This window comes from Scyliorhinus torazame, chromosome 2 (assembly GCF_047496885.1).
Source record: "Scyliorhinus torazame isolate Kashiwa2021f chromosome 2, sScyTor2.1, whole genome shotgun sequence".
Lineage (NCBI taxonomy): Eukaryota > Metazoa > Chordata > Chondrichthyes > Carcharhiniformes > Scyliorhinidae > Scyliorhinus > Scyliorhinus torazame.
In genome coordinates, this window is record NC_092708.1 from 65,451,551 (window position 1) to 65,462,398 (window position 10,848).

At 52.1% G+C, this 10,848-nt stretch overlaps 1 long non-coding RNA gene across 1 annotated transcript in view; it reads right to left on the reverse strand.

The window, feature by feature from the left end:
• LOC140388188 (uncharacterized) overlaps nt 1–9,854 on the reverse strand; it is a 133,969-nt gene extending 124,115 nt beyond the window's left edge. The window contains exon 1 of the long non-coding RNA XR_011934121.1: nt 9,730–9,854. This is a non-coding gene — a long non-coding RNA (uncharacterized lncRNA). The remainder of the gene's footprint in view (nt 1–9,729) is intronic.
• Between the last annotated feature and the right edge of the window lie 994 nt (nt 9,855–10,848).

Sequence of the window (10,848 nt, forward strand, 5' to 3'; positions counted from 1 at the left end):
GATGGCGCCAGCGGGAACCTATCGTGTTGGGCAGGCCGCTCGGCCCATCCGGGCTGGAGAATTGCCGCTCGCCCATTACCAACGGCAAGTGGCGAATCTCCCAGTGGCCAGCCGTGATTCGCGCAGCTAGATAGGAGGACAGAGCTCACAGCCTGCAACACAGACATTCACCATGTGCTGAGTGCATCGACTGGTTAGGACAAGGCAGAGGTCTTTAGTTAAAGCTGGTATCGTATTAACCCACGGTCTAAGTATGTTTAAACAGTTAATAATTCAATAAAACAGTGTTGCACTATTTCAAGTGTTGGTGACCTGTATGTGATCCAGAGCACCCAACACATCAGTGATGCCGCCTTATTAATTAAGGAGCCAGTTACTGCAGTTAGAAAGGACAATGTCTTGGAAGGGTTTTTGAATGAGGCTTTACAAGTAGAGTTTAGGAATAAAAAGGGACTGTCACATTGCAGGCAGTGTATTTTAGGTCTTCAAATAGCCAACAGGCAATAGAGGAGCAGATATGTAAACAATTGACTGAGATGTGTAAAAATAATAGTTATTATATTAGGGGATTTCAACTTCTCAACATTAATTAGGATAGTCATAGTGTAAAGGGTTGAGAGGGGTCAGATATCTTGAAATGTATTCAGGAGAGCTATTTATGTCAATATGTAGAAGAGATCCAGAGGTGCTGGATCTAATTTTGGGGGTGAAACCAGGCAGGTGTTCGAGGTGGCATGGGGGAAGATTTTAGTGATAGCAACAGCAACACAGTATGATTTAAGTTTATTATGGAAAAAGGAAAAGATGGTCTGCAAAAAATGGTTTTGGATTGGGGGAAGGCAGATTTTATTACATTAAGAGAGGATCTGGCCAAAGTAGACTGGTGGTAGATTGCTGTTTGTGCGACTGGAGGCCGGTGTTGAGTGGCACACCACATGGATCAGTGCTAAGACCCTTATTGTTTGTGATATATATAAACAAGATAGATGAGAATGTGGAGGGGAGGAGGGGGGAAATAAGTAAATTTGTGGATGACACAACGATTGGCAGGGTGGTTAATAGTGAGGAAGAAGGTCTTAGGTTGCAGGAGGATATAGCTGGATTGGCCAGATGGGCAGATCAGTGGCAGGAATTTAACCCTGAAAAGTGTGACGTGATGCACTTTGGAAGGACTAACACGACAAGGGAGTACTCAGTGAATGGGAGGACAATAGGAAGCTGATCTTGGTGCTTGTCCACAGATCCCTGAAGGTGGCAGGACAGGTTAATAGGATAATTAAGAAGGCATATGGGACACTGGCCTTTATCAGTCATGGCATAGATTATAAGTGCAGGGAGGTTGGGCCACAATTGGAGTGCTGTGTTTAGTTCTGTGTCCAGTCACTGTAGGAAGGATGTGTGGAGGATGCAGAGGAGGTTCACCAGGATGTTGCCTGGGATGGAGCATTTGACTATGGAGAGAGGTTGGATAGGCTCAGGTTGTTATTTTTAGAGTAAAAAAGACTGAGGTGGGGGAGGCTGATTGAAGTGTATAAGATTATGAGGGGTACGACCAGGATGGACAAGGATCAGCTGTTCCCCTGTTTGAAGGGTCAATAACGAGGGGGCATAATTGTAAGGTGGGGGGGGGGGGGGGTTAGGGGATTGAAAAGGGATTCGAAGAAAAACCTTTTAAGCCAGAGGATGATGGGAGTATGGAATGCACTGCCTGGGAGGGTAATAGAGGTGGGAAACCTCACAACCTACAAAAGGTAGGTGGATGACCACTTGAAATGTCATAATATTCAAGGCTATGGGCAAAGTGCTGGAAAGTGGGATTAGTGTAGACTTATTGTATTTTTGTCAGTGCAGACTTGATGAACCTAAGGGCCTCTTCTGTACTAGATGACTGTCTATGGCGCTACATTTAGAAATTATGTAGGCCGTGTGATGAATATAAGAAATTGTCATTTTTGTAGTTTGCATTTTTGTGCAGTAAAGCTATTAAAACCTAGGCTAGAATGCTTACAGGCAGTATGTCTGCTAGAGCTGTGATTAAAAGTGAGATAACAGGGGAAGTATTTTGCTATTAAGTATTAATAACCATGTAGCGCACAAAGACTCCATGAGACGAATAGAGTGAAGTCGATGAGGCTTTATTAAGCGTGTCTGTTCCCCCGCAGCTCGATAGTAAACTGGCCTGCGGGGGAAGACACCGGCTTCTTATACTCCGCCTTCAGGGCGGAGCTTGAGGTCAACGGCCAACCAGGACCCGGGACAATTTCGTCCTGTTGCAACTATTTACAGAGGGTATAGGAAGAAAAGCAAAATGTTCTTGTGAACAGTCCATATTTGTTTTACATCGACGCCACGAGTCGGTCGGGCGGTCTGGTCGTCCGTGTCGATCGCCTCGGCCCCGCCGGTGGTGGTGGTGCTTGTACCAGTGTTGTCGCCTCCAGGAGCCGTACGGTTTCAGCTGTCGGTGCAAAGGGGAGGGGGACCGATCCTCCTGGGAAGGGGGCAGTCGCGGGGTGCGGCGGCGGCAGTAAGGGGGGGGGTTGGGTTGATGGTGTCGGGGGGGATGTGCGTGTTGCCGGCGGGCGCCAGATCCCGCAGGGAGACCGTGTCCTGTCGGCCGTCGGGGTACTGGGGGTTCGCGTGGAGGAGGTGAACCCTTTCGACCAATGGGTCCGCCTTATGTGCCCGCACATGCTTTCGGAGCAGGATGGGTCCTGGGGCCGCCACCCAGGTCGGCAGCGACGTTCCAGAGGAGGACCTCCTAGGGAAGACAAGGAGACGCTCATGCGGCGTTTGATTAGTGTTTGTACATAATAACGACCGGATGGAATGGAGAGCGTCCGGGAGGACCTCCTGCCACCTTGAAACTGGGAAGTCCCTGGACCGTAGGGCCAGTAGGACGGCCTTCCAGACCGTGCCGTTCTCCCTTTCTACTTGCCCGTTCCCCCGGGGGTTGTAGCTGGTCGTCCTGCTTGAGGCTATGCCCTTGCTGAGCAGGAACTGGCGCAGCTCGTCACTCATGAAAGAGGACCCCCTGTCGCTGTGGACGTATGCGGGGTAACCGAACAGTGTGAAGATGCTGTTCAGGGCTTTAATGACTGTGGCCGCGGTCATGTCAGAGCAGGGAATGGCAAAAGGGAAGCGGGAGTATTCGTCCACTACGTTAAGAAAATATGCGTTGCGGTCGGTGGAGGGGAGGGGCCCTTTGAAATCGAGACTGAGGCGCTCGAAGGGGCGGGAAGCCTTAATCAGGTGCGCTCCATCTGGCCTGAAAAAATGCGGCTTGCATTCCGCGCAGATGTGGCAGTCCCTCGTGACTGTACGGACCTCCTCTAAGGAGTATGGGAGATTGCGGGACTTGATGAAGTGGTAAAACCGAGTGACCCCCGGGTGGCAGAGGTCCTCGTGGAGGGTTTGGAGGTGGTTAATTTGTGCGTTGGCACATGTGCCGCGGGATAGGGCATCGGACGGCTCGTTCAGCTTTCCGGGATGATACAAGATCTCGTAGTTGAAGGTGGAGAGCTCGATCCTCCACCTTAAGATCTTGTCGTTTTTGATTTTGCCCCGCAGTGCATTATCGAACATGAAGGCTACCGACCGTTGGTCGGTGAGGAGAGTGAATCTCCTGCCGGCCAGGTAATGCCTCCAATGTCGCACAGCTTCCACTATGGCTTGGGCTTCCTTGTCCACTGAGGAGTGGCGGATTTCTGAGGCGTGGAGGGTCCGGGAGAAAAAAGCCACGGGTCTGCCCGCTTGGTTAAGGGTGGCCGCTAGAGCTACGTCGGAGGCGTCGCTCTCGACCTGGAAGGGGAGGGACTCGTCGATGGCGCGCATCGTGGCCTTTGCGATATCCGCTTTGATGCGGCTGAAGGCCTGGCAAGCCTCTGTCGACAGAGGGAAGGTCGTGGTCTGTATTAGGGGGAGGGCGTTGTCTGCGTACTGGGGGACCCACTGGGCGTAGTACGAAAAGAACCCCAAGCAGCGTTTCAGGGTTTTTGGGCAGTGCGGGAGGGGAAATTCCATGAGTGCGCGCATACGTTCGGGGTTGGGGCCTATTATCCCATTGCGTACTATGTAGCCCAGAATGGCTAGCCGGTCGGTGCTAAAAACGCACTTGTCCTCGTTGTACGTGAGGTTCAAGGCTTTGGCGGTCTGGAGGAATTTCTGGAGGTTGGCGTCGTGGTCCTGCTGATCGTGGCCGCAGATGGTTACATTGTCGAGATACGGGAACGTGGCCCGCAACCCATGTTGATCAACCATTCGGTCCATCTCCCGTTGGAAGACCGAGACCCCGTTTGTGACGCCAAAAGGGACCCGTAGGAAATGGTATAATCGCCCGTCTGCCTCGAAGGCTGTGTACTTGCGGTCACTTGGGCGGATGGGGAGCTGATGGTAGGCGGACTTGAGGTCCACGGTGGAGAAGACTTTATATTGGGCAATCCGATTGACCATGTCGGATATGCGGGGGAGAGGGTACGCGTCTAGTTGTGTGTACCTGTTGATGGTCTGGCTATAGTCAATGACCATCCTTTGTTTCTCCCCTGTCTTCACTACTACCACCTGCGCTCTCCAGGGACTATTGCTGGCCTGGATTATGCCCTCCTTTAGTAGCCGCTGGACTTCGGACCGAATGAAGGTCCGGTCCTGGGCGCTGTACCGTCTGCTCCTACTGGCGACGGGTTTGCAAACCGGGGTGAGGTTCGCAAACAAGGACGGGGGTTGCACTTTGAGGGTTGCGAGGCCGCAGATAGTGAGTGGGGGTATGGGGCCGCCGAATTTGAACGTAAGGCTCTGTAGATTACATTGGAAATCTAATCCCAGCAAGGTGGGGGCACAGAGTTGGGGAAGGACGTTAAGTTTGTAGTTTTTGAACTCCCTCCCCTGCACCGTAAGGGTAACTATGCAGAATCCCTGGATCTGTACGGAGTGGGATCCTGCAGCTAGGCAAATCTTTTGTGCGCTGGGATAGGTGGTCAAGGAACAGCGTCTTACCGTGTCGGGGTGTATAAAGCTTTCCGTGCTCCCGGAGTCGACTAGGCATGGCGTCTCGTGGCCATTTATTAGGACCGTTGTCGTCGTCGTCTGGAGTGTCTGGGGCCGAGCCTGATCGAGCGTAATCAAAGCGAGCCGTGGTTGTAGTAGTGGAGTGGGGTCCGTTGTTGCCGTCCAAGATGGCGTTGGGATGAACAAAATGGACGCCCCCATACATCGCACGTGGCTGGGGGGGTCACAAGATGGCGGCGGGGTGGACAAAATGGCCGCCCCCATGCGTCGTACAGGTCTGGGGCGGTCCAAGATGGCGGCGCCCCTCCTCCCCTCGTGGTGGCCGGGACCCAAAATGGCGGCGTCTGCGGGTCGCACATCGGCGCCCCTCCTCCCCTCGTGGTGGTCGGGACCCAAAATGGCGGCGTCTGCGGGTTGCACATGGTGTGCTGGGGGGGGGCTGGGGAGCGCTAGGACCGTGAGCGCTAGGACCACGCGGAGCTCCCTCACCGCGAGCGCTAGGACCGCGAGCGCTAGGACCACGCGGAGCTCCCTCACCGGGGACAGCGGTGGTCGGGGCCCAAGTCGGCGGCGCCGGCGGGTCAGGCGTGTGGCCGCGAGCGCTGGGACCGCGCGGAGCTCCCTCACCGGGGACAGCGGTGGTCGGGGTCCAAGTAGGTGGCGCCGGCGGGTCAGGCGTGGGGCGCGCGACGGGGTTAGGGTGGCGTTAGGGACGCGAAAAACTCCCTCCTCTCCGTGGAGAGTGTTGGCCGGGACCCAAAGCGGTAGCGCCGGCGGCGGGTCATACATGGGCTGCGGGAAGGGGGGTTGGGGAGCGTAGGCGGCGTGCAGGGCTCCCAGTTCTCCCGGGACCGCGGTGGTCGGGACCCAGAGCGGCTGCGCCTGCGGGTCGTACATGGCGTGCTGGGGGGTTTGGGGCGCATAGACTGCTTGCAGGGCTCCCGGGACGGCGGCGATCACGCGGGACCGGCACACAACCGCATAATGGCCCTTTTTCCCGCAGCTTTTGCAGATGGCTGCGCGGGCCGGACAGCGTTGTCGGGGGTGTTTCGCCTGGCCGCAGAAATAACAGCGGGCGCCCCCAGTGCGACTCGGCGTTTGGACCGCGCAAGCCTGTGGGGTGTCCGGGGGGGGGTAGGGGGTTTGCCGCGACGGGTACGTACGGGGCCCAATGGCCTGCCGTGCGGTCGGGGCCGTAGGCGTGGGTATTACGCGCGGCCACGTCTAGGGTGGCTGCTAGGGCCCGTGCCTCTGAGAGTCCTAGCGACTCTTTTTCTAGAAGTCTTTGGCGGATTTGGGAGGATTGCATACCTGCCACAAAAGCATCGCGCATTAACATGTCCGTGTGTTCGTTTGCGTTCACCGACGGGCAGCTGCAGGCTCGTCCCAAAATCAGCAGCGCGGCGTAGAACTCGTCCATCGATTCTCCGGGAGCTTGCCGTCTCGTCGCGAGCTGGTAGCGAGCGTAGATTTGGTTAACTGGGCGAACGTAGAGACTTCTCAGTGCTGCGAACGCCGTCTGGAAATCATCGGTGTCTTCAATGAGGGTGAAAATCTCCGTGCTCACCCTCGAGTACAGGACCTGCAGTTTTTGTTCGTCTGAGACTCGGCCGGTGGTCGTTCTGAGGTAGGCCTCGAAGCAAGTCTGCCAGTGTTTGAAGGCTGCTGCCGCGGGGGCTGATCCTCAGGCATTCCGGAATGATCCTGAGCTCCATAGTCCTTTTTAGGCACGCTTAATAAATTGTAGCGCACAAAGACTCCAGGAGACGAATAGAGTGAAGTCGATGAGGCTTTATTAAGCGTGTCTGTTCCCCCGCAGCTCGATAGTAAACTGGCCTGCGGGGGAAGACTCCGGCTTCTTATACTCCGCCTTCAGGGCGGAGCTTGAGGTCAACGGCCAACCAGGACCCGGGATCTGTCAGCCAATGACATTAGGGCTTCCAGTCCCACATGACCCCCAATACATACTACCACAAACCATTTTGCCCCTTTGCAGATAGATAGCTGATGTAATATTGTAACAGTTTGAGCCTGGCTCAACGAATCAAGGCACATATTATAAAAAGAGACAAAATAATGCTGTATGCTTTGAGTGCAGCTGGTGTAGCTATTGGGCGGGGCCTGGTCTGTCTGAAAAAAGGAGTTGTTTCCAGGCCTCTAAGCTGAGCAGAATGTGTTGCCTTTTTTACCCGCTATAAATATGGCAATCTATAAGGTTGCCCTTCTTTCTTTGGATATCGATATTATATTGCTCAGAGTCACCAGGTATCAAATGCTACCACCACAAGGTTCAACCGGGTATCGATCAAAGAGCCAAACACCAGTTAGTTAGTTCAAGATCAAGGGTACTTTATTTACACACACAATTATCATGCAACATAAACACTACTAGTTAAACTACACCTATCAACTATGACAACCTGTACTTAACTTCAGCCACCCGGCTTAGATCAGAGGAACAGTGGCCGTTGTTCGAATCTGGATCTATCGGGTCTGGAGAAGTAACTGCTGTTCAGCTAGGCTCGTCCATCTGGTAGCAGGCGTTGAACTTGAACTTGCTTCTGGTGGTGCTGCAATTGGAGGTAGACGTTGCCGGAGTGCCAGGTCCAAGAGAGATCGAACGCATGGCGGTCTCTCTCTTTATCCTTGGGGAATTTTGTGCTCTTTTGGGCGGTTCTTCGGTTTGGGCCCCATTAATTGGGTAATTCTTGATCACTGGATTTGATTTGAGCCAATAAAAGGGCGGGTGCGTTGATGGCCGGGCGTGTCCTAAGCGGTCATTGACCCTGTTGTTGATGCTTCCTGAGTACAGGGAGTGGCGCCAAAATGTCTGGGATTGTATCAGTTGCTCAAGTATCAGTCTTTTGTCTTACGGAGATGGGCCATCAAAATGCTAATCGGTTGGGGGTTTCGATACTGTCTGGATTCTTTGCTCACAAATATACATTCAGGCTCTGAGCCTGCCTGAACCTTACATTGTCCATTTTCCCGTTATGCTTTACGACCGTCCATATTTCTTATTGTAAGTGGCCATACCAGATGGCTACAAATGTTTTCAGCTTGGTTAAAAAAAAATGGTTTCTCTCACCAAGGTTTCTGCACCAAGATAAGCAAGTAAAACCTGATTGTTAACTTTATTCCTAAGTGGTACTTGAAATCTAGGGATTGCTTCATTGGAATGTAGGGGAATGTTTTAGGAAGCAAGATAAGTTGCTGTGACTGTTAACTGTGAATTTATTTCTTTGTTCTAATGTGCATAATTCTGTGTTCATATTAATGTTTGTTTTAGTGTAAAAGATGTCTACTGATCAATGTTATCACTCCTGTGGTGCAGTAACATTTCCTCACAATTTTACCAAAGACAAACAGTCAGGGTCAAGTCCGAGATCTTAACTAAAATTAGGGTTCTGGTCCGGGCACATAACAGGTGAAATTCTCCCAAAATATGACAAACGCGAAAAGCTCTGTCCTCGTTCGCAACTGGGATTCTCTGGTCCTGTTGGAAGTGAATGGAGTTTTGGCTTGAACGCCAATTTCTCAATTCTCACATGCAGTGGGGTGGCCCCAGCTGAGATCTGAGAATCTCAGTGTCTTTTTGGATGGGAAAACTGACCCCAACACAATCCTCCCACATTTAGTCAGTTTCTTGGAGCCATGGATGAAGTCCGCTGAAAACGTGATGTGTCGTACCCCAAGATGCTGGTAAGCCAACTTGACAAAGGTTGATGCACCATTTCTAAAGGCCACCCCGATCTCAAAGTGAGAGAGCCCCCTTGCACCATGGCAGTGCCAATCCAGTTGCCAAACTGCCAGGTGGTAATGCCAGGGCACTGCCTCACCATGCCCCCAACCACCTGATGCTCCAATGGCTTCCACCCCCCCTCCCACCCCCCCCCACCCCCCCCGGCATGGCTATCACACCTGACCTCCGGCGGTAGAGACCAGTAGTGATTCCCGCTGGCCTCACGCTGCGCCAGGAAGGGGGGGATACTGAGAACCAAGAGAAACCAATTTTAAATGGCCTCCCAGCCATGTGTTTCTCGGCAGCAGGAGGCAGTGTGCCGTTCGCTGGTGGCAGGATTCTTTCCTCCCTCTGCAGTCAATGGGAATCCCATTGAAGCCACACCATGCCTCTGGGAAACCCAGGGGCAATAGTGCGCTGCCAGTGCGACCAGAGAATACCGGCACCGGCGAACGGCTGGGAGATTCTAGCCAGTATATTTAAATAAATGAGGGCGTGAACCAGATTTTGTCACCTGCTGCTGGCCGGGAGCATCACACTCGGTTCAGTACCAAGCGCAGAGCCCGTTTAGGTTTCTCCCGCATAGGGTTTCTCTCCTGGCATAGCGGGATGTATGCCTATTACCATGTTCATGTGCTTGCCGCCCGTCAGCAGGGGAGCTTGTACTCCACGAGGCTCATGGGAGACTAATTGCTCTAGCTCCTTAGGTCTCGTGCGGGTTAGAACAATGCTTAATCCTGAACATTTTTCTTCCCAACCTTAGCATGGTTTTCCTGCAGTACCTTTAATAGTAAGGAAGAAGCCAACAACTGGGGAAAAGAAGGGAAAGCAGTTAGAACTGAGGAGGTGATCGAAAGGGAAAGCGATGTTTGGGAGGGGCTGAACTAGAACTAACAACAGTCTGAACACTGTAGCAGGGCCAAGGGCCTCAGTGCTGCACTTTCTGGCCTCACATGCAAATAAATACTTTGGAGAAATGAATGTACCTTTTATGGTGGTGGCGGTCTCCAGTGTTCCCTTTAAGCACACGTATTTTCACAAATGCAGCCTAACTTTTCAAAAAGGCTGCAAACACCCCTCAGTCCTGCAGATAGGAAGCCTGTTTCAAGTGTGGGCCCTGAATATTTCTTTACCAACAGTGTGTGTTACCCATTCCTGGTGCAGTCACCCCGATACAGTGCTCAGGTGCCTGAAAGGCTGGCCCGGTATGATATTATAAGCCAGTGAGCCTTGCTATCTGATAACACTTGCTGCCCATTGCTCTTTGTAAAAGCTTCCTTGCTGGAAACATAGAGGGGTGAAGTTGGTCAACCTCATGAATGTAAAACAGGCACGTAGTTAATCAATGGCCAATTTTCCACTGCGTCTGAACTTCTCTGTACTGGAGTTAAAAGAATGATAGTACAAATCATTTTTGGAGTCTCATGGCCTAATCTCACTGCCTTTTTTACTTGGTTTAAAATGAATAGTATTGGCAATATTTTCCAAGACAATGGCAAATAAAAACTGGCTTGGTGAAACAATAGGCTGTTGTTTTCTTGTGAGTTTGTTCCGTACTGTTGCCATGGATCAATTTCATCCCCATTGCATTTTTAATAATTTTGACAGAACAGTGAAGCATATAGAGCATGCTAATTCAGCATTACATTCAGCAGAAGGGTCCTCAGCACATGATGATAAAAGATTGCTCCAACAGGATAGAGCCGGACCCATTTCACAGCTGAGCCCCTGGTGGGAAGGAAGCAGGTAATGCACGCAATGGCAATGAATCACAAGACATGGGCAGAGTGGGGAGACAGGATGTAAGGCTGGTGGAGCACTCTCAAGGAGCTGTACGTCAAATGAGTGTCAACTTTGCCTCCATCAACCAAGTCTTGCTGACAGCATGAGCACGGCAGTCAGTAACGAAAATGTACACAGAGCAGGGCACGGCACAAGCTTGTCTCCCAAAGGATTGTGTAGCTGTTGAATGTTTCCTGGCAGACCAACTCTGCATCTGTTTTGAATCCATTTCCAAAGACAAGAATGACGTCTTAGGAACAGTGTTTGACCTTCCACACAAGGGCCCTTTTGTTGCAGTCGATGTACGAGATAGCTTCAAGGAT